Consider the following 27374-nt stretch of genomic DNA (forward strand, 5'->3'; position numbering starts at 1 on the left):
GTGGGCGTGTGTGTGAGCGAGAGAGTGTGTGTTTGTGTGAAGGAGAAAGAGTGTGTATGTTAGCGTGTGTGTGTGTGAGCGCAAGAGAGGCAGCGTGTACGTGTGTGTGTTTGTGTGTGTGAGAGTGAGAGAATGTGTGTGAGTATGTGTCTGAGAGTGTGTGTTTGTGTCTGTCTGTGTGTGTGTGAGTGAGAGTATGTATGTGTATATGTGTGTTTGAGAGAGAGAGGGTGTGAGTGTGTATATGAGTGTGTGGGCATGTGTGTGTGTGAGAAACAGAGAGGGAGAATTTGTAGGTGTGTTTGAGAGAGACAGAGTGTGTATGTGTGTGAGAGAGACAGAGTGTGCGTGTGTGTGTGTAAGAGAGAGTGTGCATGTGTCTTTGTGTGTGAGAGAGTGAAAGAATGTGTGTGTGTGAGAGAGAGTGTGTTTGAGAGAGAGAGAATGTGTGTGCGAGAGAGAGAGAATGTGTGTGTGTATGTGCGTGTATGTGTGTGTGTGAGTGAGAGTGGGTGCGTGTGAGAGAGAGAGAATTTGTATGTGTATGTCTGCAAGAGTGTGTTTGCGTGTGTCTGAGAGAGAGAGAGGAAGAATTTGTTGGTGTGTGTGAGAAAGAGTGTGTGTGTGAGATAGTGTGTGTGTGAGAGAGTGCGTGTGTCTGTGTGTGTGTAAGAGGGAGAAGTGTGTGTGTGTGAGTGAGAGTGTGTGTGTGAGAGAGACAGAGAAAGGGAGAATTTGTGTGTATGAGAGGGAGAGAGTGTGTTTGTGCGTGCATGTGAGAGAGAGAGTGTGTGTGAGAGAGACAGATAGAGAGTGTGTGTGCGTGTGCATGTGAGAGAGAGTGTGTGTGTGCGAGAGTGAGACTGTGTATGAGGGATTGTTGCTGAGTGTGAATGCAAGGGAGCTGCAGAAATGCGGAATTGCATTTTGTGTCTGCACAAGAGCAAGGTGACTAATTGTACAGAGTGAGAAAGACATCTGGAAAGGCATCTGCAGCAGACTCTCTGCAGCATCTGCAGCAGGTCTAAGGTGCCAGACTCAAGGAGTGTTAGTCCTTGCTCTGTATCTGGGCTTGTGAATTCTGGTCCCTTTCTAGGGGCGTGGGTTCAAATCCCACTCCTGACATTCTTCCCTTTTCCCCAAACAAACCTTCCCACACCCACACACTGCCCCCACATTTCACAGCTTCTTGGAGAGGAGTCGCTCCCCCTTCACAAAGATGGAAGAGTCCAACCTGTCACTTTCAAAGATAAGGCTGAGGCTTTTACAACAATCTTCAGCCGCAAGTGCCCACCGGATGATCTTACTCAGTCTCCCCCTGTGCTCCCCACCATCACAGACACCATTCTTCCAACAATTCCATTCACTCCGTGTCAGATCAAGAGACACTGGACACTGCAAAGGCTCTGTGCTCTGGCACTGCTCCTGAAGGCTGCTGCTCCACAACATGCCCTTCCTCCAGCCAAGTTCTCCCAGGACAGTGACAACACTGGGATCGACCTGGCCATGTGGGAAATTATCCAGGTATGTCCTGGACATAAAAAGCAGGACAAATCCAACTCAGCCAATTCCTCTCCCATCCATCTGTTCCCAATCCTCGGTAAAGTGATGGAAGGGCTCACCAACAGTGCTATCAAGCAGCACCTGCTCAGTGACACCCAGTTTGGCTTCCCCCAGGGTCACTCAGCTCCTGACCTGATTGTGTTTGTGTGTGTGTGTGAGAGAGAGAGATTGTGTGTGTGTGTGTGTGAGAGATAAAGATTGTGTGTGTGCCTGTGAGTGTGTGTGTGTTTGTGTGTGTGTGTGAAGGAGAGAGCGTGTGTGTGTTAGCATGTGTTTGTGTGCGTGTGAGAGAGAGTGTGTGTGTGTGTGAGAGAGAGAGATGTGTGTGTGTGAGATTGTGTGTGCCTGTGGGCGTGTGTGTGAGAGAGAGAGTGTGTGTTTGTGTGAAGGAGAGAGAGTGTGTATGTTAGCGTGTGTGTGTGTGAGAGAGAGTGCATGTGTGTGTGTGAGCGCAAGAGAGGCAGCGTGTACGTGTGTGTGTTTTTGTGTGTGAGAGTGAGAGAATGTGTGTGAGTATGTGTCTGAGAGTGTGTGTTTGTGTCTGTCTGTGTGTGTGTGAGAGAGAGTATGTATGTGTATATGTGTGTTTGAGAGAGAGAGGGTGTGAGTGTGTATATGAGTGTGTGGGCATGTGTGTGTGTGAGAAACAGAGAGGGAGAATTTGTAGGTGTGTTTGAGAGAGACAGAGTGTGTATGTGTGTGAGAGAGACAGAGTGTGCATGTGTGTGTGTAAGAGAGAGTGTGCATGTGTCTTTGTGTGTGAGAGAGTGAAAGAATGTGTGTGTGTGAGAGAGAGTGTGTTTGAGAGAGAGAGAATGTGTGTGCGAGAGAGAGAGAATGTGTGTGTGTATGTGCGTGTATGTGTGTGTGTGAGTGAGAGTGGGTGCGTGTGAGAGAGAGAGAATTTGTATGTGTATGTCTGCAAGAGTGTGTTTGCGTGTGTCTGAGAGAGAGAGAGGAAGAATTTGTTGGTGTGTGTGAGAAAGAGTGTGTGTGTGAGATAGTGTGTGTGTGAGAGAGTGCGTGTGTCTGTGTGTGTGTAAGAGGGAGAAGTGTGTGTGTGTGAGTGAGAGTGTGTGTGTGAGAGAGACAGAGAAAGGGAGAATTTGTGTGTATGAGAGGGAGAGAGTGTGTTTGTGCGTGCATGTGAGAGAGAGAGTGTGTGTGTGAGAGACAGATAGAGAGTGTGTGTGCGTGTGCATGTGAGAGAGAGTGTGTGTGTGCGAGAGTGAGACTGTGTATGAGGGATTGTTGCTGAGTGTGAATGCAAGGGAGCTGCAGAAATGCGGAATTGCATTTTGTGTCTGCACAAGAGCAAGGTGACTAATTGTACAGAGTGAGAAAGACATCTGGAAAGGCATCTGCAGCAGCTTGTCAGGATGGCCGAGTGGTCTAAGGCGCCAGACTCAAGGAGTGTTAGTCCTTGCTCTGCATCTGGGCTTGTGAATTCTGGTCCCTTTCTAGGGGCGTGGGTTCAAATCCCACTCCTGACATTCTCCCCTTTTCCCCAAACAAACCTTCCCACACCCACACACTGCCCCCACATTTCACAGCTTCTTGGAGAGGAGTCGCTCCCCCTTCACAAAGATGGAAGAGTCCAACCTGTCACTATCAAAGATAAGGCTGAGGCTTTTACAACAATCTTCAGCCGCAAGTGCCCACCGGATGATCTTACTCAGTCTCCCCCTGTGCTCCCCACCATCACAGACACCATTCTTCCAACAATTCCATTCACTCCGTGTCAGATCAAGAGACACTGGACACTGCAAAGGCTCTGTGCTCTGGCACTGATCCTGAAGGCTGCTACTCCACAACATGCCCTTCCTCCAGCCAAGTTCTCCCAGGACAGTTACAACACTGGGATCGACCTGGCCATGTGGGAAATTATCCAGGTATGTCCTGGACATAAAAAGCAGGACAAATCCAACTCAGCCAATTCCTCTCCCATCCATCTGTTCCCAATCCTCGGTAAAGTGATGGAAGGGCTCACCAACAGGGCTATCAAGCAGCACCTGCTCAGTGACACCCAGGTTGGCTTCCCCCAGGGTCACTCAGCTCCTGACCTGATTGTGTTTGTGTGTGTGTGTGTGAGAGAGAGAGAGATTGTGTGTGTGTGTGTGTGTGAGAGATAAAGATTGTGTGTGTGCCTGTGAGTGTGTGTGTGTTTGTGTGTGTGTGTGAAGGAGAGAGCGTGTGTGTGTTAGCATGTGTTTGTGTGCGTGTGAGAGAGAGTGTGTGTGTGTGTGTGAGAGAGAGAGGTGTGTGTGTGTGAGATTGTGTGTGCCTGTGGGCGTGTGTGTGAGAGAGAGAGTGTGTGTTTGTGTGAAGGAGAGAGAGTGTGTATGTTAGCGTGTGTGTGTGTGAGAGAGAGTGCATGTGTGTGTGTGAGCGCAAGAGAGGCAGCGTGTACGTGTGTGTGTTTGTGTGTGTGAGAGTGAGAGAATGTGTGTGAGTATGTGTCTGAGAGTGTGTGTTTGTGTCTGTCTGTGTGTGTGTGAGAGAGAGTATGTATGTGTATATGTGTGTTTGAGAGAGAGAGGGTGTGAGTGTGTATATGAGTGTGTGGGCATGTGTGTGTGTGAGAAACAGAGAGGGAGAATTTGTAGGTGTGTTTGAGAGAGACAGAGTGTGTATGTGTGTGAGAGAGACAGAGTGTGTGTGTGTGTGTGTAAGAGAGAGTGTGCATGTGTCTTTGTGTGTGAGAGAGTGAAAGAATGTGTGTGTGTGAGAGAGAGTGTGTTTGAGAGAGAGAGAATGTGTGTGCGAGAGAGAGAGAATGTGTGTGTGTATGTGCGTGTATGTGTGTGTGTGAGTGAGAGTGGGTGCGTGTGAGAGAGAGAGAATTTGTATGTGTATGTCTGCAAGAGTGTGTTTGCGTGTGTCTGAGAGAGAGAGAGGAAGAATTTGTTGGTGTGTGTGAGAAAGAGTGTGTGTGTGAGATAGTGTGTGTGTGAGAGAGTGCGTGTGTCTGTGTGTGTGTAAGAGGGAGAAGTGTGTGTGTGTGAGTGAGAGTGTGTGTGTGAGAGAGACAGAGAAAGGGAGAATTTGTGTGTATGAGAGGGAGAGAGTGTGTTTGTGCGTGCATGTGAGAGAGAGAGTGTGTGTGTGAGAGACAGATAGAGAGTGTGTGTGCGTGTGCATGTGAGAGAGAGTGTGTGTGTGCGAGAGTGAGACTGTGTATGAGGGATTGTTGCTGAGTGTGAATGCAAGGGAGCTGCAGAAATGCGGAATTGCATTTTGTGTCTGCACAAGAGCAAGGTGACTAATTGTACAGAGTGAGAAAGACATCTGGAAAGGCATCTGCAGCAGCTTGACAGGATGGCCGAGTGATCTAAGGCGCCAGACTCAAGGAGTGTTAGTCCTTGCTCTGCGTCTGGGCTTGTGAATTCTGGTCCCTTTCTAGGGGCGTGGGTTCAAATCCCACTTCTGACATTCTCCCCTTTTCCCCAAACAAACCTTCCCACACCCACACACTGCCCCCACATTTCACAGCTTCTTGGAGAGGAGTCGCTCCCCCTTCACAAAGATGGAAGAGTCCAACCTGTCACTTTCAAAGATAAGGCTGAGGCTTTTACAACAATCTTCAGCCGCAAGTGCCCACCGGATGATCTTACTCAGTCTCCCCCTGTGCTCCCCACCATCACAGACACCATTCTTCCAACAATTCCATTCACTCCGTGTCAGATCAAGAGACACTGGACACTGCAAAGGCTCTGTGCTCTGGCACTGATCCTGAAGGCTGCTACTCCACAACATGCCCTTCCTCCAGCCAAGTTCTCCCAGGACAGTTACAACACTGGGATCGACCTGGCCATGTGGGAAATTATCCAGGTATGTCCTGGACATAAAAAGCAGGACAAATCCAACTCAGCCAATTCCTCTCCCATCCATCTGTTCCCAATCCTCGGTAAAGTGATGGAAGGGCTCACCAACAGGGCTATCAAGCAGCACCTGCTCAGTGACACCCAGGTTGGCTTCCCCCAGGGTCACTCAGCTCCTGACCTGATTGTGTTTGTGTGTGTGTGTGTGAGAGAGAGAGAGATTGTGTGTGTGTGTGTGTGTGAGAGATAAAGATTGTGTGTGTGCCTGTGAGTGTGTGTGTGTTTGTGTGTGTGTGTGAAGGAGAGAGCGTGTGTGTGTTAGCATGTGTTTGTGTGCGTGTGAGAGAGAGTGTGTGTGTGTGTGTGAGAGAGAGAGGTGTGTGTGTGTGAGATTGTGTGTGCCTGTGGGCGTGTGTGTGAGAGAGAGAGTGTGTGTTTGTGTGAAGGAGAGAGAGTGTGTATGTTAGCGTGTGTGTGTGTGAGAGAGAGTGCATGTGTGTGTGTGAGCGCAAGAGAGGCAGCGTGTACGTGTGTGTGTTTGTGTGTGTGAGAGTGAGAGAATGTGTGTGAGTATGTGTCTGAGAGTGTGTGTTTGTGTCTGTCTGTGTGTGTGTGAGAGAGAGTATGTATGTGTATATGTGTGTTTGAGAGAGAGAGGGTGTGAGTGTGTATATGAGTGTGTGGGCATGTGTGTGTGTGAGAAACAGAGAGGGAGAATTTGTAGGTGTGTTTGAGAGAGACAGAGTGTGTATGTGTGTGAGAGAGACAGAGTGTGTGTGTGTGTGTGTAAGAGAGAGTGTGCATGTGTCTTTGTGTGTGAGAGAGTGAAAGAATGTGTGTGTGTGAGAGAGAGTGTGTTTGAGAGAGAGAGAATGTGTGTGCGAGAGAGAGAGAATGTGTGTGTGTATGTGCGTGTATGTGTGTGTGTGAGTGAGAGTGGGTGCGTGTGAGAGAGAGAGAATTTGTATGTGTATGTCTGCAAGAGTGTGTTTGCGTGTGTCTGAGAGAGAGAGAGGAAGAATTTGTTGGTGTGTGTGAGAAAGAGTGTGTGTGTGAGATAGTGTGTGTGTGAGAGAGTGCGTGTGTCTGTGTGTGTGTAAGAGGGAGAAGTGTGTGTGTGTGAGTGAGAGTGTGTGTGTGAGAGAGACAGAGAAAGGGAGAATTTGTGTGTATGAGAGGGAGAGAGTGTGTTTGTGCGTGCATGTGAGAGAGAGAGTGTGTGTGTGAGAGACAGATAGAGAGTGTGTGTGCGTGTGCATGTGAGAGAGAGTGTGTGTGTGCGAGAGTGAGACTGTGTATGAGGGATTGTTGCTGAGTGTGAATGCAAGGGAGCTGCAGAAATGCGGAATTGCATTTTGTGTCTGCACAAGAGCAAGGTGACTAATTGTACAGAGTGAGAAAGACATCTGGAAAGGCATCTGCAGCAGCTTGACAGGATGGCCGAGTGATCTAAGGCGCCAGACTCAAGGAGTGTTAGTCCTTGCTCTGCATCTGGGCTTGTGAATTCTGGTCCCTTTCTAGGGGCGTGGGTTCAAATCCCACTTCTGACATTCTCCCCTTTTCCCCAAACAAACCTTCCCACACCCACACACTGCCCCCACATTTCACAGCTTCTTGGAGAGGAGTCGCTCCCCCTTCACAAAGATGGAAGAGTCCAACCTGTCACTTTCAAAGATAAGGCTGAGGCTTTTACAACAGTCTTCAGCCGCAAGTGCCCACCGGATGATCTTACTCAGTCTCCCCCTGTGCTCCCCACCATCACAGACACCATTCTTCCAACAATTCCATTCACTCCGTGTCAGATCAAGAGACACTGGACACTGCAAAGGCTCTGTGCTCTGGCACTGCTCCTGAAGGCTGCTGCTCCACAACATGCCCTTCCTCCAGCCAAGTTCTACCAGGACAGTGACAACACTGGGATCGACCTGGCCATGTGGGAAATTATCCAGGTATGTCCTGGACATAAAAAGCAGGACAAATCCAACTCAGCCAATTCCTCTCCCATCCATCTGTTCCCAATCCTCGGTAAAGTGATGGAAGGGCTCACCAACAGTGCTATCAAGCAGCACCTGCTCAGTGACACCCAGTTTGGCTTCCCCCAGGGTCACTCAGCTCCTGACCTGATTGTGTTTGTGTGTGTGTGTGAGAGAGAGAGATTGTGTGTGTGTGTGTGTGTGAGAGATAAAGATTGTGTGTGTGCCTGTGAGTGTGTGTGTGTTTGTGTGTGTGTGTGAAGGAGAGAGCGTGTGTGTGTTAGCATGTGTTTGTGTGCGTGTGAGAGAGAGTGTGTGTGTGTGTGAGAGAGAGGTGTGTGTGTGTGAGATTGTGTGTGCCTGTGGGCGTGTGTGTGAGAGAGAGAGTGTGTGTTTGTGTGAAGGAGAGAGAGTGTGTATGTTAGCGTGTGTGTGTGTGAGAGAGAGCGCATGTGTGTGTGTGAGCGCAAGAGAGGCAGCGTGTACGTGTGTGTGTTTGTGTGTGTGAGAGTGAGAGAATGTGTGTGAGTATGTGTCTGAGAGTGTGTGTTTGTGTCTGTCTGTGTGTGTGTGAGTGAGAGTATGTATGTGTATATGTGTGTTTGAGAGAGAGAGGGTGTGAGTGTGTATATGAGTGTGTGGGCATGTGTGTGTGTGAGAAACAGAGAGGGAGAATTTGTAGGTGTGTTTGAGAGAGACAGAGTGTGTATGTGTGTGAGAGAGACAGAGTGTGCGTGTGTGTGTGTAAGAGAGAGTGTGCATGTGTCTTTGTGTGTGAGAGAGTGAAAGAATGTGTGTGTGTGAGAGAGAGTGTGTTTGAGAGAGAGAGAATGTGTGTGCGAGAGAGAGAGAATGTGTGTGTGTATGTGCGTGTATGTGTGTGTGTGAGTGAGAGTGGGTGCGTGTGAGAGAGAGAGAATTTGTATGTGTATGTCTGCAAGAGTGTGTTTGCGTGTGTCTGAGAGAGAGAGAGGAAGAATTTGTTGGTGTGTGTGAGAAAGAGTGTGTGTGTGAGATAGTGTGTGTGTGAGAGAGTGCGTGTGTCTGTGTGTGTGTAAGAGGGAGAAGTGTGTGTGTGTGAGTGAGAGTGTGTGTGTGAGAGAGACAGAGAAAGGGAGAATTTGTGTGTATGAGAGGGAGAGAGTGTGTTTGTGCGTGCATGTGAGAGAGAGAGTGTGTGTGTGAGAGACAGATAGAGAGTGTGTGTGCATGTGCATGTGAGAGAGAGTGTGTGTGTGCGAGAGTGAGACTGTGTATGAGGGATTGTTGCTGAGTGTGAATGCAAGGGAGCTGCAGAAATGCGGAATTGCATTTTGTGTCTGCACAAGAGCAAGGTGACTAATTGTACAGAGTGAGAAAGACATCTGGAAAGGCATCTGCAGCAGCTTGTCAGGATGGCCGAGTGGTCTAAGGCGCCAGACTCAAGGAGTGTTAGTCCTTGCTCTGCATTTGGGCTTGTGAATTCTGGTCCCTTTCTAGGGGCGTGGGTTCAAATCCCACTCCTGACATTCTTCCCTTTTCCCCAAACACACCTTCCCACACCCACACACTGCCCCCACATTTCACAGCTTCTTGGAGAGGAGTCGCTCCCCCTTCACAAAGATGGAAGAGTCCAACCTGTCACTATCAAAGATAAGGCTGAGGCTTTTACAACAATCTTCAGCCGCAAGTGCCCACCGGATGATCTTACTCAGTCTCCCCCTGTGCTCCCCACCATCACAGACACCATTCTTCCAACAATTCCATTCACTCCGTGTCAGATCAAGAGACACTGGACACTGCAAAGGCTCTGTGCTCTGGCACTGCTCCTGAAGGCTGCTGCTCCACAACATGCCCTTCCTCCAGCCAAGTTCTACCAGGACAGTGACAACACTGGGATCGACCTGGCCATGTGGGAAATTATCCAGGTATGTCCTGGACATAAAAAGCAGGACAAATCCAACTCAGCCAATTCCTCTCCCATCCATCTGTTCCCAATCCTCGGTAAAGTGATGGAAGGGCTCACCAACAGTGCTATCAAGCAGCACCTGCTCAGTGACACCCAATTTGGCTTCCCCCAGGGTCACTCAGCTCCTGACCTGATTGTGTTTGTGTGTGTGTGTGAGAGAGAGAGATTGTGTGTGTGTGTGTGTGTGTGCGAGATTAAGATTGTGTGTGTGCCTGTGAGTGTGTGTGTGTTTGTGTGTGTGTGTGAGAGAGAGAGGTGTGTGTGTGTGTGTGTGTGTGAGATTGTGTGTGCCTGTGGGCGTGTGTGTGAGAGAGAGAGTGTGTGTTTGTGTGAAGGAGAGAGAGTGTGTATGTTAGCGTGTGTGTGTGTGAGAGAGAGTGCATGTGTGTGTGTGAGCGCAAGAGAGGCAGCGTGTACGTGTGTGTGTTTGTGTGTGTGAGAGTGAGAGAATGTGTGTGAGTATGTGTCTGAGAGTGTGTGTTTGTGTCTGTCTGTGTGTGTGTGAGTGAGAGTGTGTGTGAGAGAGAGTATGTATGTGTATATGTGTGTTTGAGAGAGGGAGGGTGTGAGTGTGTATATGAGTGTGTGGGCATGTGTGTGTGTGAGAAACAGAGAGGGAGAATTTGTAGGTGTGTTTGAGAGAGACAGAGTGTGTATGTGTGTGAGAGAGACAGAGTGTGCGTGTGTGTGTGTAAGAGAGAGTGTGCATGTGTCTTTGTGTGTGAGAGAGTGAAAGAATGTGTGTGTGTGAGAGAGAGTGTGTTTGAGAGAGAGAGAATGTGTGTGCGAGAGAGAGAGAATGTGTGTGTGTATGTGCGTGTATGTGTGTGTGTGAGTGAGAGTGGGTGCGTGTGAGAGAGAGAGAATTTGTATGTGTATGTCTGCAAGAGTGTGTTTGCGTGTGTCTGAGAGAGAGAGAGGAAGAATTTGTTGGTGTGTGTGAGAAAGAGTGTGTGTGTGAGATAGTGTGTGTGTGAGAGAGTGCGTGTGTCTGTGTGTGTGTAAGAGGGAGAAGTGTGTGTGTGTGAGTGAGAGTGTGTGTGTGAGAGAGACAGAGAAAGGGAGAATTTGTGTGTATGAGAGGGAGAGAGTGTGTTTGTGCGTGCATGTGAGAGAGAGAGTGTGTGTGTGAGAGACAGATAGAGAGTGTGTGTGCGTGTGCATGTGAGAGAGAGTGTGTGTGTGCGAGAGTGAGACTGTGTATGAGGGATTGTTGCTGAGTGTGAATGCAAGGGAGCTGCAGAAATGCGGAATTGCATTTTGTGTCTGCACAAGAGCAAGGTGACTAATTGTACAGAGTGAGAAAGACATCTGGAAAGGCATCTGCAGCAGCTTGTCAGGATGGCCGCATGGTCTAAGGCGCCAGACTCAAGGAGTGTTAGTCCTTTCTCTGCATCTGGGCTTGTGAATTCTGGTCACTTTCTAGGGGCGTGGGTTCCAATCCCACTCCTGACATTCTTCCCTTTTCCCCAAACAAACCTTCCCACACCCACACACTGCCCCCACATTTCACAGCTTCTTGGAGAGGAGTGGCTCCCCCTTCACAAAGATGGAAGAGTCCAACCTGTCACTATCAAAGATAAGGCTGAGGCTTTTACAACAATCTTCAGCCGCAAGTGCCCACCGGATGATCTTACTCAGTCTCCCCCTGTGCTCCCCACCATCACAGACACCATTCTTCCAACAATTCCATTCACTCCGTGTCAGATCAAGAGACACTGGACACTGCAAAGGCTCTGTGCTCTGGCACTGCTCCTGAAGGCTGCTGCTCCACAACATGCCCTTCCTCCAGCCAAGTTCTACCAGGACAGTGACAACACTGGGATCGACCTGGCCATGTGGGAAATTATCCAGGTATGTCCTGGACATAAAAAGCAGGACAAATCCAACTCAGCCAATTCCTCTCCCATCCATCTGTTCCCAATCCTCGGTAAAGTGATGGAAGGGCTCACCAACAGGGCTATCAAGCAGCACCTGCTCAGTGACACCCAGTTTGGCTTCCCCCAGGGTCACTCAGCTCCTGACCTGATTGTGTTTGTGTGTGTGTGTGAGAGAGAGAGATTGTGTGTGTGTGTGTGTGTGAGAGATAAAGATTGTGTGTGTGCCTGTGAGTGTGTGTGTGTTTGTGTGTGTGTGTGAAGGAGAGAGCGTGTGTGTGTTAGCATTTGTTTGTGTGCGTGTGAGAGAGAGTGTGTGTGTGTGTGAGAGAGAGAGGTGTGTGTGTGTGAGATTGTGTGTGCCTGTGGGCGTGTGTGTGAGAGAGAGAGTGTGTGTTTGTGTGAAGGAGAGAGAGTGTGTATGTTAGCGTGTGTGTGTGTGAGAGAGAGTGCATGTGTGTGTGTGAGCGCAAGAGAGGCAGCGTGTACGTGTGTGTGTTTGTGTGTGTGAGAGTGAGAGAATGTGTGTGAGTATGTGTCTGAGAGTGTGTGTTTGTGTCTGTCTGTGTGTGTGTGAGTGAGAGTATGTATGTGTATATGTGTGTTTGAGAGAGAGAGGGTGTGAGTGTGTATATGAGTGTGTGGGCATGTGTGTGTGTGAGAAACAGAGAGGGAGAATTTGTAGGTGTGTTTGAGAGAGACAGAGTGTGTATGTGTGTGAGAGAGACAGAGTGTGCGTGTGTGTGTGTAAGAGAGAGTGTGCATGTGTCTTTGTGTGTGAGAGAGTGAAAGAATGTGTGTGTGTGAGAGAGAGTGTGTTTGAGAGAGAGAGAATGTGTGTGCGAGAGAGAGAGAATGTGTGTGTGTATGTGCGTGTATGTGTGTGTGTGAGTGAGAGTGGGTGCGTGTGAGAGAGAGAGAATTTGTATGTGTATGTCTGCAAGAGTGTGTTTGCGTGTGTCTGAGAGAGAGAGAGGAAGAATTTGTTGGTGTGTGTGAGAAAGAGTGTGTGTGTGAGATAGTGTGTGTGTGAGAGAGTGCGTGTGTCTGTGTGTGTGTAAGAGGGAGAAGTGTGTGTGTGTGAGTGAGAGTGTGTGTGTGAGAGAGACAGAGAAAGGGAGAATTTGTGTGTATGAGAGGGAGAGAGTGTGTTTGTGCGTGCATGTGAGAGAGAGAGTGTGTGTGTGAGAGACAGATAGAGAGTGTGTGTGCGTGTGCATGTGAGAGAGAGTGTGTGTGTGCGAGAGTGAGACTGTGTATGAGGGATTGTTGCTGAGTGTGAATGCAAGGGAGCTGCAGAAATGCGGAATTGCATTTTGTGTCTGCACAAGAGCAAGGTGACTAATTGTACAGAGTGAGAAAGACATCTGGAAAGGCATCTGCAGCAGCTTGTCAGGATGGCTGCATGGTCTAAGGCGCCAGACTCAAGGAGTGTTAGTCCTTGCTCTGCATCTGGGCTTGTGAATTCTGGTCCCTTTCTAGGGGCGTGGGTTCAAATCCCACTCCTGACATTCTCCCCTTTTCCCCAAACAAACCTTCCCACACCCACACACTGCCCCCACATTTCACAGCTTCTTGGAGAGGAGTCGCTCCCCCTTCACAAAGATGGAAGAGTCCAACCTGTCACTATCAAAGATAAGGCTGAGGCTTTTACAACAATCTTCAGCCGCAAGTGCCCACCGGATGATCTTACTCAGTCTCCCCCTGTGCTCCCCACCATCACAGACACCATTCTTCCAACAATTCCATTCACTCCGTGTCAGATCAAGAGACACTGGACACTGCAAAGGCTCTGTGCTCTGGCACTGCTCCTGAAGGCTGCTGCTCCACAACATGCCCTTCCTCCAGCCAAGTTCTACCAGGACAGTGACAACACTGGGATCGACCTGGCCATGTGGGAAATTATCCAGGTATGTCCTGGACATAAAAAGCAGGACAAATCCAACTCAGCCAATTCCTCTCCCATCCATCTGTTCCCAATCCTCGGTAAAGTGATGGAAGGGCTCACCAACAGTGCTATCAAGCAGCACCTGCTCAGTGACACCCAGTTTGGCTTCCCCCAGGGTCACTCAGCTCCTGACCTGATTGTGTTTGTGTGTGTGTGTGAGAGAGAGAGATTGTGTGTGTGTGTGTGTGTGAGAGATAAAGATTGTGTGTGTGCCTGTGAGTGTGTGTGTGTTTGTGTGTGTGTGTGAAGGAGAGAGCGTGTGTGTGTTAGCATGTGTTTGTGTGCGTGTGAGAGAGAGTGTGTGTGTGTGTGAGAGAGAGAGGTGTGTGTGTGTGAGATTGTGTGTGCCTGTGGGCGTGTGTGTGAGAGAGAGAGTGTGTGTTTGTGTGAAGGAGAGAGAGTGTGTATGTTAGCGTGTGTGTGTGTGAGAGAGAGTGCATGTGTGTGTGTGAGCGCAAGAGAGGCAGCGTGTACGTGTGTGTGTTTGTGTGTGTGAGAGTGAGAGAATGTGTGTGAGTATGTGTCTGAGAGTGTGTGTTTGTGTCTGTCTGTGTGTGTGTGAGTGAGAGTATGTATGTGTATATGTGTGTTTGAGAGAGAGAGGGTGTGACTGTGTATATGAGTGTGTGGGCATGTGTGTGTGTGAGAAACAGAGAGGGAGAATTTGTAGGTGTGTTTGAGAGAGACAGAGTGTGTATGTGTGTGAGAGAGACAGAGTGTGCGTGTGTGTGTGTAAGAGAGAGTGTGCATGTGTCTTTGTGTGTGAGAGAGTGAAAGAATGTGTGTGTGTGAGAGAGAGTGTGTTTGAGAGAGAGAGAATGTGTGTGCGAGAGAGAGAGAATGTGTGTGTGTATGTGCGTGTATGTGTGTGTGTGAGTGAGAGTGGGTGCGTGTGAGAGAGAGAGAATTTGTATGTGTATGTCTGCAAGAGTGTGTTTGCGTGTGTCTGAGAGAGAGAGAGGAAGAATTTGTTGGTATGTGTGAGAAAGAGTGTGTGTGTGAGATAGTGTGTGTGTGAGAGAGTGCGTGTGTCTGTGTGTGTGTAAGAGGGAGAAGTGTGTGTGTGTGAGTGAGAGTGTGTGTGTGAGAGAGACAGAGAAAGGGAGAATTTGTGTGTATGAGAGGGAGAGAGTGTGTTTGTGCGTGCATGTGAGAGAGAGAGTGTGTGTGTGAGAGACAGATAGAGAGTGTGTGTGCGTGTGCATGTGAGAGAGAGTGTGTGTGTGCGAGAGTGAGACTGTGTATGAGGGATTGTTGCTGAGTGTGAATGCAAGGGAGCTGCAGAAATGCGGAATTGCATTTTGTGTCTGCACAAGAGCAAGGTGACTAATTGTACAGAGTGAGAAAGACATCTGGAAAGGCATCGGCAGCAGCTTGTCAGGATGGCCGAGTGGTCTAAAGCGCCAGACTCAAGGAGTGTTAGTCCTTGCTCTGCATCTGGGCTTGTGAATTCTGGTCCCTTTCTAGGGGCGTGGGTTCAAATCCCACTCCTGACATTCTCCCATTTTCCCCAAACAAACCTTCCCACACCCACACACTGCCCCCACATTTCACAGCTTCTTGGAGAGGAGTCGCTCCCCCTTCACAAAGATGGAAGAGTCCAACCTGTCACTATCAAAGATAAGGCTGAGGCTTTTACAACAATCTTCAGCCGCAAGTGCCCACCGGATGATCTTACTCAGTCTCCCCCTGTGCTCCCCACCATCACAGACACCATTCTTCCAACAATTCCATTCACTCCGTGTCAGATCAAGAGACACTGGACACTGCAAAGGCTCTGTGCTCTGGCACTGAACCTGAAGGCTGCTACTCCACAACATGCCCTTCCTCCAGCCAAGTTCTCCCAGGACAGTTACAACACTGGGATCGACCTGGCCATGTGGGAAATTATCCAGGTATGTCCTGGACATAAAAAGCAGGACAAATCCAACTCAGCCAATTCCTCTCCCATCCATCTGTTCCCAATCCTCGGTAAAGTGATGGAAGGGCTCACCAACAGGGCTATCAAGCAGCACCTGCTCAGTGACACCCAGGTTGGCTTCCCCCAGGGTCACTCAGCTCCTGACCTGATTGTGTTTGTGTGTGTGTGTGTGAGAGAGAGAGAGATTGTGTGTGTGTGTGTGTGTGAGAGATAAAGATTGTGTGTGTGCCTGTGAGTGTGTGTGTGTGAAGGAGAGAGCGTGTGTGTGTTAGCATGTGTTTGTGTGCGTGTGAGAGAGAGTGTGTGTGTGTGTGAGAGAGAGAGGTGTGTGTGTGTGAGATTGTGTGTGCCTGTGGGCGTGTGTGTGAGAGAGAGAGTGTGTGTTTGTGTGAAGGAGAGAGAGTGTGTATGTTAGCGTGTGTGTGTGTGAGAGAGAGTGCATGTGTGTGTGTGAGCGCAAGAGAGGCAGCGTGTACGTGTGTGTGTTTGTGTGTGTGAGAGTGAGAGAATGTGTGTGAGTATGTGTCTGAGAGTGTGTGTTTGTGTCTGTCTGTGTGTGTGTGAGAGAGAGTATGTATGTGTATATGTGTGTTTGAGAGAGAGAGGGTGTGAGTGTGTATATGAGTGTGTGGGCATGTGTGTGTGTGAGAAACAGAGAGGGAGAATTTGTAGGTGTGTTTGAGAGAGACAGAGTGTGTATGTGTGTGAGAGAGACAGAGTGTGTGTGTGTGTGTGTAAGAGAGAGTGTGCATGTGTCTTTGTGTGTGAGAGAGTGAAAGAATGTGTGTGTGTGAGAGAGAGTGTGTTTGAGAGAGAGAGAATGTGTGTGCGAGAGAGAGAGAATGTGTGTGTGTATGTGCGTGTATGTGTGTGTGTGAGTGAGAGTGGGTGCGTGTGAGAGAGAGAGAATTTGTATGTGTATGTCTGCAAGAGTGTGTTTGCGTGTGTCTGAGAGAGAGAGAGGAAGAATTTGTTGGTGTGTGTGAGAAAGAGTGTGTGTGTGAGATAGTGTGTGTGTGAGAGAGTGCGTGTGTCTGTGTGTGTGTAAGAGGGAGAAGTGTGTGTGTGTGAGTGAGAGTGTGTGTGTGAGAGAGACAGAGAAAGGGAGAATTTGTGTGTATGAGAGGGAGAGAGTGTGTTTGTGCGTGCATGTGAGAGAGAGAGTGTGTGTGTGAGAGACAGATAGAGAGTGTGTGTGCGTGTGCATGTGAGAGAGAGTGTGTGTGTGCGAGAGTGAGACTGTGTATGAGGGATTGTTGCTGAGTGTGAATGCAAGGGAGCTGCAGAAATGCGGAATTGCATTTTGTGTCTGCACAAGAGCAAGGTGACTAATTGTACAGAGTGAGAAAGACATCTGGAAAGGCATCTGCAGCAGCGTGTCAGGATGGCCGAGTGGTCTAAGGCGCCAGACTCAAGGTGTGTTAGTCCTTGCTCTGCATCTGGGCTTGTGAATTCTGGTCCCTTTCTTGGGGCGTGGGTTCAAATCCCACTCCTGACATTCTTCCCTTTTCCCCAAACAAACCTTCCCACACCCACACACTGCCCCCACATTTCACAGCTTCTTGGAGAGGAGTGGCTCCCCCTTCACAAAGATGGAAGAGTCCAACCTGTCACTATCAAAGATAAGGCTGAGGCTTTTACAACAATCTTCAGCCGCAAGTGCCCACCGGATGATCTTACTCAGTCTCCCCCTGTGCTCCCCACCATCACAGACACCATTCTTCCAACAATTCCATTCACTCCGTGTCAGATCAAGAGACACTGGACACTGCAAAGGCTCTGTGCTCTGGCACTGCTCCTGAAGGCTGCTGCTCCACAACATGCCCTTCCTCCAGCCAAGTTCTACCAGGACAGTGACAACACTGGGATCGACCTGGCCATGTGGGAAATTATCCAGGTATGTCCTGGACATAAAAAGCAGGACAAATCCAACTCAGCCAATTCCTCTCCCATCCATCTGTTCCCAATCCTCGGTAAAGTGATGGAAGGGCTCACCAACAGGGCTATCAAGCAGCACCTGCTCAGTGACACCCAGTTTGGCTTCCCCCAGGGTCACTCAGCTCCTGACCTGATTGTGTTTGTGTGTGTGTGTGAGAGAGAGAGATTGTGTGTGTGTGTGTGTGTGTGAGAGATAAAGATTGTGTGTGTGCCTGTGAGTGTGTGTGTGTTTGTGTGTGTGTGTGAAGGAGAGAGCGTGTGTGTGTTAGCATGTGTTTGTGTGCGTGTGAGAGAGAGTGTGTGTGTGTGTGAGAGAGAGAGGTGTGTGTGTGTGAGATTGTGTGTGCCTGTGGGCGTGTGTGTGAGAGAGAGAGTGTGTGTTTGTGTGAAGGAGAGAGAGTGTGTATGTTAGCGTGTGTGTGTGTGAGAGAGAGTGCATGTGTGTGTGTGAGCGCAAGAGAGGCAGCGTGTACGTGTGTGTGTTTGTGTGTGTGAGAGTGAGAGAATGTGTGTGAGTATGTGTCTGAGAGTGTGTGTTTGTGTCTGTCTGTGTGTGTGTGAGTGAGAGTATGTATGTGTATATGTGTGTTTGAGAGAGAGAGGGTGTGAGTGTGTATATGAGTGTGTGGGCATGTGTGTGTGTGAGAAACAGAGAGGGAGAATTTGTAGGTGTGTTTGAGAGAGACAGAGTGTGTATGTGTGTGAGAGAGACAGAGTGTGCGTGTGTGTGTGTAAGAGAGAGTGTGCATGTGTCTTTGTGTGTGAGAGAGTGAAAGAATGTGTGTGTGTGAGAGAGAGTGTGTTTGAGAGAGAGAGAATGTGTGTGCGAGAGAGAGAGAATGTGTGTGTGTATGTGCGTGTATGTGTGTGTGTGAGTGAGAGTGGGTGCGTGTGAGAGAGAGAGAATTTGTATGTGTATGTCTGCAAGAGTGTGTTTGCGTGTGTCTGAGAGAGAGAGAGGAAGAATTTGTTGGTGTGTGTGAGAAAGAGTGTGTGTGTGAGATAGTGTGTGTGTGAGAGAGTGCGTGTGTCTGTGTGTGTGTAAGAGGGAGAAGTGTGTGTGTGTGAGTGAGAGTGTGTGTGTGAGAGAGACAGAGAAAGGGAGAATTTGTGTGTATGAGAGGGAGAGAGTGTGTTTGTGCGTGCATGTGAGAGAGAGAGTGTGTGTGTGAGAGACAGATAGAGAGTGTGTGTGCGTGTGCATGTGAGAGAGAGTGTGTGTGTGCGAGAGTGAGACTGTGTATGAGGGATTGTTGCTGAGTGTGAATGCAAGGGAGCTGCAGAAATGCGGAATTGCATTTTGTGTCTGCACAAGAGCAAGGTGACTAATTGTACAGAGTGAGAAAGACATCTGGAAAGGCATCTGCAGCAGCTTGTCAGGATGGCCGAGTGGTCTAAGGCAGCAGACTCAAGGAGTGTTAGTCCTTGCTCTGCATCTGGGCTTGTGAATTCTGGTCCCTTTCTAGGGGCGTGGGTTCAAATCCCACTCCTGACATTCTTCCCTTTTCCCCAAACAAACCTTCCCACACCCACACACTGCCCCCACATTTCACAGCTTCTTGGAGAGGAGTCGCTCCCCCTTCACAAAGATGGAAGAGTCCAACCTGTCACTTTCAAAGATAAGGCTGAGGCTTTAACAACAATCTTCAGCCGCAAGTGCCCACCGGATGATCTTACTCAGTCTCCCCCTGTGCTCCCCACCATCACAGACACCATTCTTCCAACAATTCCATTCACTCCGTGTCAGATCAAGAGACACTGGACACTGCAAAGGCTCTGTGCTCTGGCACTGATCCTGAAGGCTGCTACTCCACAACATGCCCTTCCTCCAGCCAAGTTCTCCCAGGACAGTTACAACACTGGGATCGACCTGGCCATGTGGGAAATTATCCAGGTATGTCCTGGACATAAAAAGCAGGACAAATCCAACTCAGCCAATTCCTCTCCCATCCATCTGTTCCCAATCCTCGGTAAAGTGATGGAAGGGCTCACCAACAGGGCTATCAAGCAGCACCTGCTCAGTGACACCCAGGTTGGCTTCCCCCAGGGTCACTCAGCTCCTGACCTGATTGTGTTTGTGTGTGTGTGTGAGAGATAAAGATTGTGTGTGTGCCTGTGAGTGTGTGTGTGTTTGTGTGTGTGTGTGAAGGAGAGAGCGTGTGTGTGTTAGCATGTGTTTGTGTGCGTGTGAGAGAGAGTGTGTGTGTGTGTGAGAGAGAGAGGTGTGTGTGTGTGAGATTGTGTGTGCCTGTGGGCGTGTGTGTGAGAGAGAGAGTGTGTGTTTGTGTGAAGGAGAGAGAGTGTGTATGTTAGCGTGTGTGTGTGTGAGAGAGAGTGCATGTGTGTGTGTGAGCGCAAGAGAGGCAGCGTGTACGTGTGTGTGTTTGTGTGTGTGAGAGTGAGAGAATGTGTGTGAGTATGTGTCTGAGAGTGTGTGTTTGTGTCTGTCTGTGTGTGTGTGAGAGAGAGTATGTATGTGTATATGTGTGTTTGAGAGAGAGAGGGTGTGAGTGTGTATATGAGTGTGTGGGCATGTGTGTGTGTGAGAAACAGAGAGGGAGAATTTGTAGGTGTGTTTGAGAGAGACAGAGTGTGTATGTGTGTGAGAGAGACAGAGTGTGCGTGTGTGTGTGTAAGAGAGAGTGTGCATGTGTCTTTGTGTGTGAGAGAGTGAAAGAATGTGTGTGTGTGAGAGAGAGTGTGTTTGAGAGAGAGAGAATGTGTGTGCGAGAGAGAGAGAATGTGTGTGTGTATGTGCGTGTATGTGTGTGTGTGAGTGAGAGTGGGTGCGTGTGAGAGAGAGAGAATTTGTATGTGTATGTCTGCAAGAGTGTGTTTGCGTGTGTCTGAGAGAGAGAGAGGAAGAATTTGTTGGTGTGTGTGAGAAAGAGTGTGTGTGTGTGAGAGAGTGCGTGTGTCTGTGTGTGTGTAAGAGGGAGAAGTGTGTGTGTGTGAGTGAGAGTGTGTGTGTGAGAGAGACAGAGAAAGGGAGAATTTGTGTGTATGAGAGGGAGAGAGTGTGTTTGTGCGTGCATGTGAGAGAGAGAGTGTGTGTGTGAGAGACAGATAGAGAGTGTGTGTGCGTGTGCATGTGAGAGAGAGTGTGTGTGTGCGAGAGTGAGACTGTGTATGAGGGATTGTTGCTGAGTGTGAATGCAAGGGAGCTGCAGAAATGCGGAATTGCATTTTGTGTCTGCACAAGAGCAAGGTGACTAATTGTACAGAGTGAGAAAGACATCTGGAAAGGCATCTGCAGCAGCTTGTCAGGATGGCCGCGTGGTCTAAGGCGCCAGACTCAAGGAGTGTTAGTCCTTGCTCTGCGTCTGGGCTTGTGAATTCTGGTCCCTTTCTAGGGGCGTGGGTTCAAATCCCACTCCTGACATTCTTCCCTTTTCCCCAAACAAACCTTCCCACACCCACCCACTGCCCCCACATTTCACAGCTTCTTGGAGCGGAGTCGCTCCCCCTTCACAAAGATGGAAGAGTCCAACCTGTCACTATCAAAGATAAGGCTGAGGCTTTTACAACAATCTTCAGCCGCAAGTGCCCACCGGATGATCTTACTCAGTCTCCCCCTGTGCTCCCCACCATCACAGACACCATTCTTCCAACAATTCCATTCACTCCGTGTCAGATCAAGAGACACTGGACACTGCAAAGGCTCTGTGCTCTGGCACTGCTCCTGAAGGCTGCTGCTCCACAACATGCCCTTCCTCCAGCCAAGTTCTACCAGGACAGTGACAACACTGGGATCGACCTGGCCATGTGGGAAATTATCCAGGTATGTCCTGGACATAAAAAGCAGGACAAATCCAACTCAGCCAATTCCTCTCCCATCCATCTGTTCCCAATCCTCGGTAAAGTGATGGAAGGGCTCACCAACAGTGCTATCAAGCAGCACCTGCTCAGTGACACCCAGTTTGGCTTCCCCCAGGGTCACTCAGCTCCTGACCTGATTGTGTTTGTGTGTGTGTGTGAGAGAGAGAGATTGTGTGTGTGTGTGTGTGTGAGAGATAAAGATTGTGTGTGTGCCTGTGAGTGTGTGTGTGTTTGTGTGTGTGTGTGAAGGAGAGAGCGTGTGTGTGTTAGCATGTGTTTGTGTGCGTGTGAGAGAGAGTGTGTGTGTGTGTGAGAGAGAGAGGTGTGTGTGTGTGAGATTGTGTGTGCCTGTGGGCGTGTGTGTGAGAGAGAGAGTGTGTGTTTGTGTGAAGGAGAGAGAGTGTGTATGTTAGCGTGTGTGTGTGTGAGAGAGAGTGCATGTGTGTGTGTGAGCGCAAGAGAGGCAGCGTGTACGTGTGTGTGTTTGTGTGTGTGAGAGTGAGAGAATGTGTGTGAGTATGTGTCTGAGAGTGTGTGTTTGTGTCTGTCTGTGTGTGTGTGTGAGAGAGAGTATGTATGTGTATATGTGTGTTTGAGAGAGAGAGGGTGTGAGTGTGTATATGAGTGTGTGGGCATGTGTGTGTGTGAGAAACAGAGAGGGAGAATTTGTAGGTGTGTTTGAGAGAGACAGAGTGTGTATGTGTGTGAGAGAGACAGAGTGTGCGTGTGTGTGTGTAAGAGAGAGTGTGCATGTGTCTTTGTGTGTGAGAGAGTGAAAGAATGTGTGTGTGTGAGAGAGAGTGTGTTTGAGAGAGAGAGAATGTGTGTGCGAGAGAGAGAGAATGTGTGTGTGTATGTGCATGTATGTGTGTGTGTGAGTGAGAGTGGGTGCGTGTGAGAGAGAGAGAATTTGTATGTGTATGTCTGCAAGAGTGTGTTTGCGTGTGTCTGAGAGAGAGAGAGGAAGAATTTGTTGGTGTGTGTGAGAAAGAGTGTGTGTGTGTGAGAGAGTGCGTGTGTCTGTGTGTGTGTAAGAGGGAGAAGTGTGTGTGTGTGAGTGAGAGTGTGTGTGTGAGAGAGACAGAGAAAGGGAGAATTTGTGTGTATGAGAGGGAGAGAGTGTGTTTGTGCGTGCATGTGAGAGAGAGAGTGTGTGTGTGAGAGACAGATAGAGAGTGTGTGTGCGTGTGCATGTGAGAGAGAGTGTGTGTGTGCGAGAGTGAGACTGTGTATGAGGGATTGTTGCTGAGTGTGAATGCAAGGGAGCTGCAGAAATGCGGAATTGCATTTTGTGTCTGCACAAGAGCAAGGTGACTAATTGTACAGAGTGAGAAAGACATCTGGAAAGGCATCTGCAGCAGCTTGACAGGATGGCCGTGTGGTCTAAGGCGCCAGACTCAAGGAGTGTTAGTCCTCGCTCTGCGTCTGGGCTTGTGAATTCTGGTCCCTTTCTAGGGGCGTGGGTTCAAATCCCACTCCCGACGTTCTTCCCTTTTCCCCAAACAAACCTTCCCACACCCACACACTGCCCCCACATTTCACAGCTTCTTGGAGAGGAGTCGCTCCCCCTTCACAAAGATGGAAGAGTCCAACCTGTCACTATCAAAGATAAGGCTGAGGCTTTTACAACAATCTTCAGCCGCAAGTGCCCACCGGATGATCTTACTCAGTCTCCCCCTGTGCTCCCCACCATCACAGACACCATTCTTCCAACAATTCCATTCACTCCGTGTCAGATCAAGAGACACTGGACACTGCAAAGGCTCTGTGCTCTGGCACTGCTCCTGAAGGTTGCTGCTCCACAACATGCCCTTCCTCCAGCCAAGTTCTACCAGGACAGTGACAACACTGGGATCGACCTGGCCATGTGGGAAATTATCCAGGTATGTCCTGGACATAAAAAGCAGGACAAATCCAACTCAGCCAATTCCTCTCCCATCCATCTGTTCCCAATCCTCGGTAAAGTGATGGAAGGGCTCACCAACAGTGCTATCAAGCAGCACCTGCTCAGTGACACCCAGTTTGGCTTCCCCCAGGGTCACTCAGCTCCTGACCTGATTGTGTTTGTGTGTGTGTGTGAGAGAGAGAGATTGTGTGTGTGTGTGTGTGTGAGAGATAAAGATTGTGTGTGTGCCTGTGAGTGTGTGTGTGTTTGTGTGTGTGTGTGAAGGAGAGAGCGTGTGTGTGTTAGCATTTGTTTGTGTGCGTGTGAGAGAGAGTGTGTGTGTGTGTGAGAGAGAGAGGTGTGTGTGTGTGAGATTGTGTGTACCTGTGGGCGTGTGTGTGAGAGAGAGAGTGTGTGTTTGTGTGAAGGAGAGAGAGTGTGTATGTTAGCGTGTGTGTGTGTGAGAGAGAGTGCATGTGTGTGTGTGAGCGCAAGAGAGGCAGCGTGTACGTGTGTGTGTTTGTGTGTGTGAGAGTGAGAGAATGTGTGTGAGTATGTGTCTGAGAGTGTGTGTTTGTGTCTGTCTGTGTGTGTGTGAGTGAGAGTATGTATGTGTATATGTGTGTTTGAGAGAGAGAGGGTGTGAGTGTGTATATGAGTGTGTGGGCATGTGTGTGTGTGAGAAACAGAGAGGGAGAATTTGTAGGTGTGTTTGAGAGAGACAGAGTGTGTATGTGTGTGAGAGAGACAGAGTGTGCGTGTGTGTGTGTAAGAGAGAGTGTGCATGTGTGTTTGTGTGTGAGAGAGTGAAAGAATGTGTGTGTGTGAGAGAGAGTGTGTTTGAGAGAGAGAGAATGTGTGTGCGAGAGAGTGAGAATGTGTGTGTGTATGTGCGTGTATGTGTGTGTGTGAGTGAGAGTGGGTGCGTGTGAGAGAGAGAGAATTTGTATGTGTATGTCTGCAAGAGTGTGTTTGCGTGTGTCTGAGAGAGAGAGAGGAAGAATTTGTTGGTATGTGTGAGAAAGAGTGTGTGTGTGAGATAGTGTGTGTGTGAGAGAGTGCGTGTGTCTGTGTGTGTGTAAGAGGGAGAAGTGTGTGTGTGTGAGTGAGAGTGTGTGTGTGAGAGAGACAGAGAAAGGGAGAATTTGTGTGTATGAGAGGGAGAGAGTGTGTTTGTGCGTGCATGTGAGAGAGAGAGTGTGTGTGTGAGAGACAGATAGAGAGTGTGTGTGCGTGTGCATGTGAGAGAGAGTGTGTGTGTGCGAGAGTGAGACTGTGTATGAGGGATTGTTGCTGAGTGTGAATGCAAGGGAGCTGCAGAAATGCGGAATTGCATTTTGTGTCTGCACAAGAGCAAGGTGACTAATTGTACAGAGTGAGAAAGACATCTGGAAAGGCATCTGCAGCAGCTTGTCAGGATGGCCGAGTGGTCTAAGGCGCCAGACTCAAGGAGTGTTAGTCCTTGCTCTGCATCTGGGCTTGTGAATTCTGGTCCCTTTCTAGGGGCGTGGGTTCAAATCCCACTCCTGACATTCTTCCCTTTTCCCCAAACAAACCTTCCCACACCCACACACTGCCCCCACATTTCACAGCTTCTTGGAGAGGAGTCGCTCCCCCTTCACAAAGATGGAAGAGTCCAACCTGTCACTATCAAAGATAAGGCTGAGGCTTTTACAACAATCTTCAGCTGCAAGTGCCCACCGGATGATCTTACTCAGTCTCCCCCTGTGCTCCCCACCATCACAGACACCATTCTTCCAACAATTCCATTCACTCCGTGTCAGATCAAGAGACACTGGACACTGCAAAGGCTCTGTGCTCTGGCACTGCTCCTGAAGGCTGCTGCTCCACAACATGCCCTTCCTCCAGCCAAGTTCTACCAGGACAGTGACAACACTGGGATCGACCTGGCCATGTGGGCAATTATCCAGGTATGTCCTGGACATAAAAAGCAGGACAAATCCAACTCAGCCAATTCCTCTCCCATCCATCTGTTCCCAATCCTCGGTAAAGTGATGGAAGGGCTCACCAACAGTGCTATCAAGCAGCACCTGCTCAGTGACACCCAGTTTGGCTTCCCCCAGGGTCACTCAGCTCCTGACCTGATTGTGTTTGTGTGTGTGTGTGAGAGAGAGAGATTGTGTGTGTGTGTGTGTGTGTGAGAGATAAAGATTGTGTGTGTGCCTGTGAGTGTGTGTGTGTTTGTGTGTGTGTGTGAAGGAGAGAGCGTGTGTGTGTTAGCATGTGTTTGTGTGCGTGTGAGAGAGAGTGTGTGTGTGTGTGAAAGAGAGAGGTGTGTGTGTGTGAGATTGTGTGTGCCTGTGGGCGTGTGTGTGAGCGAGAGAGTGTGTGTTTGTGTGAAGGAGAGAGAGTGTGTATGTTAGCGTGTGTGTGTGTGAGCGCAAGAGAGGCAGCGTGTACGTGTGTGTGTTTGTGTGTGTGAGAGTGAGAGAATGTGTGTGAGTATGTGTCTGAGAGTGTGTGTTTGTGTCTGTCTGTGTGTGTGTGAGTGAGAGTATGTATGTGTATATGTGTGTTTGAGAGAGAGAGGGTGTGAGTGTGTATATGAGTGTGTGGGCATGTGTGTGTGTGAGAAACAGAGAGGGAGAATTTGTAGGTGTGTTTGAGAGAGACAGAGTGTGTATGTGTGTGAGAGAGACAGAGTGTGCGTGTGTGTGTGTAAGAGAGAGTGTACATGTGTCTTTGTGTGTGAGAGAGTGAAAGAATGTGTGTGTGTGAGAGAGAGTGTGTTTGAGAGAGAGAGAATGTGTGTGCGAGAGAGAGAGAATGTGTGTGTGTATGTGCGTGTATGTGTGTGTGTGAGTGAGAGTGGGTGCGTGTGAGAGAGAGAGAATTTGTATGTGTATGTCTGCAAGAGTGTGTTTGCGTGTGTCTGAGAGAGAGAGAGGAAGAATTTGTTGGTGTGTGTGAGAAAGAGTGTGTGTGTGTGAGAGAGTGCGTGTGTCTGTGTGTGTGTAAGAGGGAGAAGTGTGTGTGTGTGAGTGAGAGTGTGTGTGTGAGAGAGACAGAGAAAGGGAGAATTTGTGTGTATGAGAGGGAGAGAGTGTGTTTGTGCGTGCATGTGAGAGAGAGAGTGTGTGTGTGAGAGACAGATAGAGAGTGTGTGTGCGTGTGCATGTGAGAGAGAGTGTGTGTGTGCGAGAGTGAGACTGTGTATGAGGGATTGTTGCTGAGTGTGAATGCAAGGGAGCTGCAGAAATGCGGAATTGCATTTTGTGTCTGCACAAGAGCAAGGTGACTAATTGTACAGAGTGAGAAAGACATCTGGAAAGGCATCTGCAGCAGCTTGTCAGGATGGCCGCGTGGTCTAAGGCGCCAGACTCAAGGAGTGTTAGTCCTTGCTCTGCGTCTGGGCTTGTGAATTCTGGTCCCTTTCTAGGGGCGTGGGTTCAAATCCCACTCCTGACATTCTTCCCTTTTCCCCAAACAAACCTTCCCACACCCACCCACTGCCCCCACATTTCACAGCTTCTTGGAGAGGAGTCACTCCCCCTTCACAAAGATGGAAGAGTCCAACCTGTCACTATCAAAGATAAGGCTGAGGCTTTTACAACAATCTTCAGCCGCAAGTGCCCACCGGATGATCTTACTCAGTCTCCCCCTGTGCTCCCCACCATCACAGACACCATTCTTCCAACAATTCCATTCACTCCGTGTCAGATCAAGAGACACTGGACACTGCAAAGGCTCTGTGCTCTGGCACTGCTCCTGAAGGCTGCTGCTCCACAACATGCCCTTCCTCCAGCCAAGTTCTACCAGGACAGTGACAACACTGGGATCGACCTGGCCATGTGGGAAATTATCCAGGTATGTCCTGGACATAAAAAGCAGGACAAATCCAACTCAGCCAATTCCTCTCCCATCCATCTGTTCCCAATCCTCGGTAAAGTGATGGAAGGGCTCACCAACAGTGCTATCAAGCAGCACCTGCTCAGTGACACCCAGTTTGGCTTCCCCCAGGGTCACTCAGCTCCTGACCTGATTGTGTTTGTGTGTGTGTGTGAGAGAGAGAGATTGTGTGTGTGTGTGTGTGTGAGAGATAAAGATTGTGTGTGTGCCTGTGAGTGTGTGTGTGTTTGTGTGTGTGTGTGAAGGAGAGAGCGTGTGTGTGTTAGCATGTGTTTGTGTGCGTGTGAGAGAGAGTGTGTGTGTGTGTGAGAGAGAGAGGTGTGTGTGTGTGAGATTGTGTGTGCCTGTGGGCGTGTGTGTGAGAGAGAGAGTGTGTGTTTGTGTGAAGGAGAGAGAGTGTGTATGTTAGCGTGTGTGTGTGTGAGAGAGAGTGCATGTGTGTGTGTGAGCGCAAGAGAGGCAGCGTGTACGTGTGTGTGTTTGTGTGTGTGAGAGTGAGAGAATGTGTGTGAGTATGTGTCTGAGAGTGTGTGTTTGTGTCTGTCTGTGTGTGTGTGAGAGAGAGTATGTATGTGTATATGTGTGTTTGAGAGAGAGAGGGTGTGAGTGTGTATATGAGTGTGTGGGCATGTGTGTGTGTGAGAAACAGAGAGGGAGAATTTGTAGGTGTGTTTGAGAGAGACAGAGTGTGTATGTGTGTGAGAGAGACAGAGTGTGCGTGTGTGTGTGTAAGAGAGAGTGTGCATGTGTCTTTGTGTGTGAGAGAGTGAAAGAATGTGTGTGTGTGAGAGAGAGTGTGTTTGAGAGAGAG

The 27374-nt window shown here is 49.2% G+C and overlaps 11 non-coding genes across 11 annotated transcripts; all 11 read left to right on the forward strand.

The window, feature by feature from the left end:
- The first annotated feature begins 2936 nt into the window (after window positions 1–2936).
- trnal-caa (transfer RNA leucine (anticodon CAA)) lies at window positions 2937–3056 on the forward strand. Its single transcript has 2 exons — window positions 2937–2974; window positions 3011–3056. It is a non-coding gene; the product is annotated as a tRNA-Leu (tRNA).
- Window positions 3057–4875: 1819 nt separating this feature from the next.
- Window positions 4876–4995, forward strand: trnal-caa (transfer RNA leucine (anticodon CAA)). The gene is made up of 2 exons: window positions 4876–4913; window positions 4950–4995. It is a non-coding gene; the product is annotated as a tRNA-Leu (tRNA).
- Window positions 4996–6814: 1819 nt separating this feature from the next.
- Window positions 6815–6934, forward strand: trnal-caa (transfer RNA leucine (anticodon CAA)). The gene is made up of 2 exons: window positions 6815–6852; window positions 6889–6934. It is a non-coding gene; the product is annotated as a tRNA-Leu (tRNA).
- A 1811-nt stretch (window positions 6935–8745) lies between these two features.
- On the forward strand, window positions 8746–8865 carry trnal-caa (transfer RNA leucine (anticodon CAA)). The gene is made up of 2 exons: window positions 8746–8783; window positions 8820–8865. It is a non-coding gene; the product is annotated as a tRNA-Leu (tRNA).
- A 3708-nt stretch (window positions 8866–12573) lies between these two features.
- Window positions 12574–12693, forward strand: trnal-caa (transfer RNA leucine (anticodon CAA)). Its single transcript has 2 exons — window positions 12574–12611; window positions 12648–12693. It is a non-coding gene; the product is annotated as a tRNA-Leu (tRNA).
- Window positions 12694–14506: 1813 nt separating this feature from the next.
- trnal-caa (transfer RNA leucine (anticodon CAA)) lies at window positions 14507–14626 on the forward strand. Its single transcript has 2 exons — window positions 14507–14544; window positions 14581–14626. It is a non-coding gene; the product is annotated as a tRNA-Leu (tRNA).
- A 1803-nt stretch (window positions 14627–16429) lies between these two features.
- Window positions 16430–16549, forward strand: trnal-caa (transfer RNA leucine (anticodon CAA)). Its single transcript has 2 exons — window positions 16430–16467; window positions 16515–16549. It is a non-coding gene; the product is annotated as a tRNA-Leu (tRNA).
- A 1815-nt stretch (window positions 16550–18364) lies between these two features.
- Window positions 18365–18484, forward strand: trnal-caa (transfer RNA leucine (anticodon CAA)). Its single transcript has 2 exons — window positions 18365–18402; window positions 18439–18484. It is a non-coding gene; the product is annotated as a tRNA-Leu (tRNA).
- A 1767-nt stretch (window positions 18485–20251) lies between these two features.
- On the forward strand, window positions 20252–20371 carry trnal-caa (transfer RNA leucine (anticodon CAA)). Its single transcript has 2 exons — window positions 20252–20289; window positions 20326–20371. It is a non-coding gene; the product is annotated as a tRNA-Leu (tRNA).
- A 3734-nt stretch (window positions 20372–24105) lies between these two features.
- trnal-caa (transfer RNA leucine (anticodon CAA)) lies at window positions 24106–24225 on the forward strand. Its single transcript has 2 exons — window positions 24106–24143; window positions 24180–24225. It is a non-coding gene; the product is annotated as a tRNA-Leu (tRNA).
- Window positions 24226–26002: 1777 nt separating this feature from the next.
- Window positions 26003–26122, forward strand: trnal-caa (transfer RNA leucine (anticodon CAA)). The gene is made up of 2 exons: window positions 26003–26040; window positions 26077–26122. It is a non-coding gene; the product is annotated as a tRNA-Leu (tRNA).
- Window positions 26123–27374: the final 1252 nt, after the last annotated feature.

The sequence above is a fragment of the Chiloscyllium punctatum genome, chromosome 17, assembly GCF_047496795.1.
Source record: "Chiloscyllium punctatum isolate Juve2018m chromosome 17, sChiPun1.3, whole genome shotgun sequence".
Lineage (NCBI taxonomy): Eukaryota > Metazoa > Chordata > Chondrichthyes > Orectolobiformes > Hemiscylliidae > Chiloscyllium > Chiloscyllium punctatum.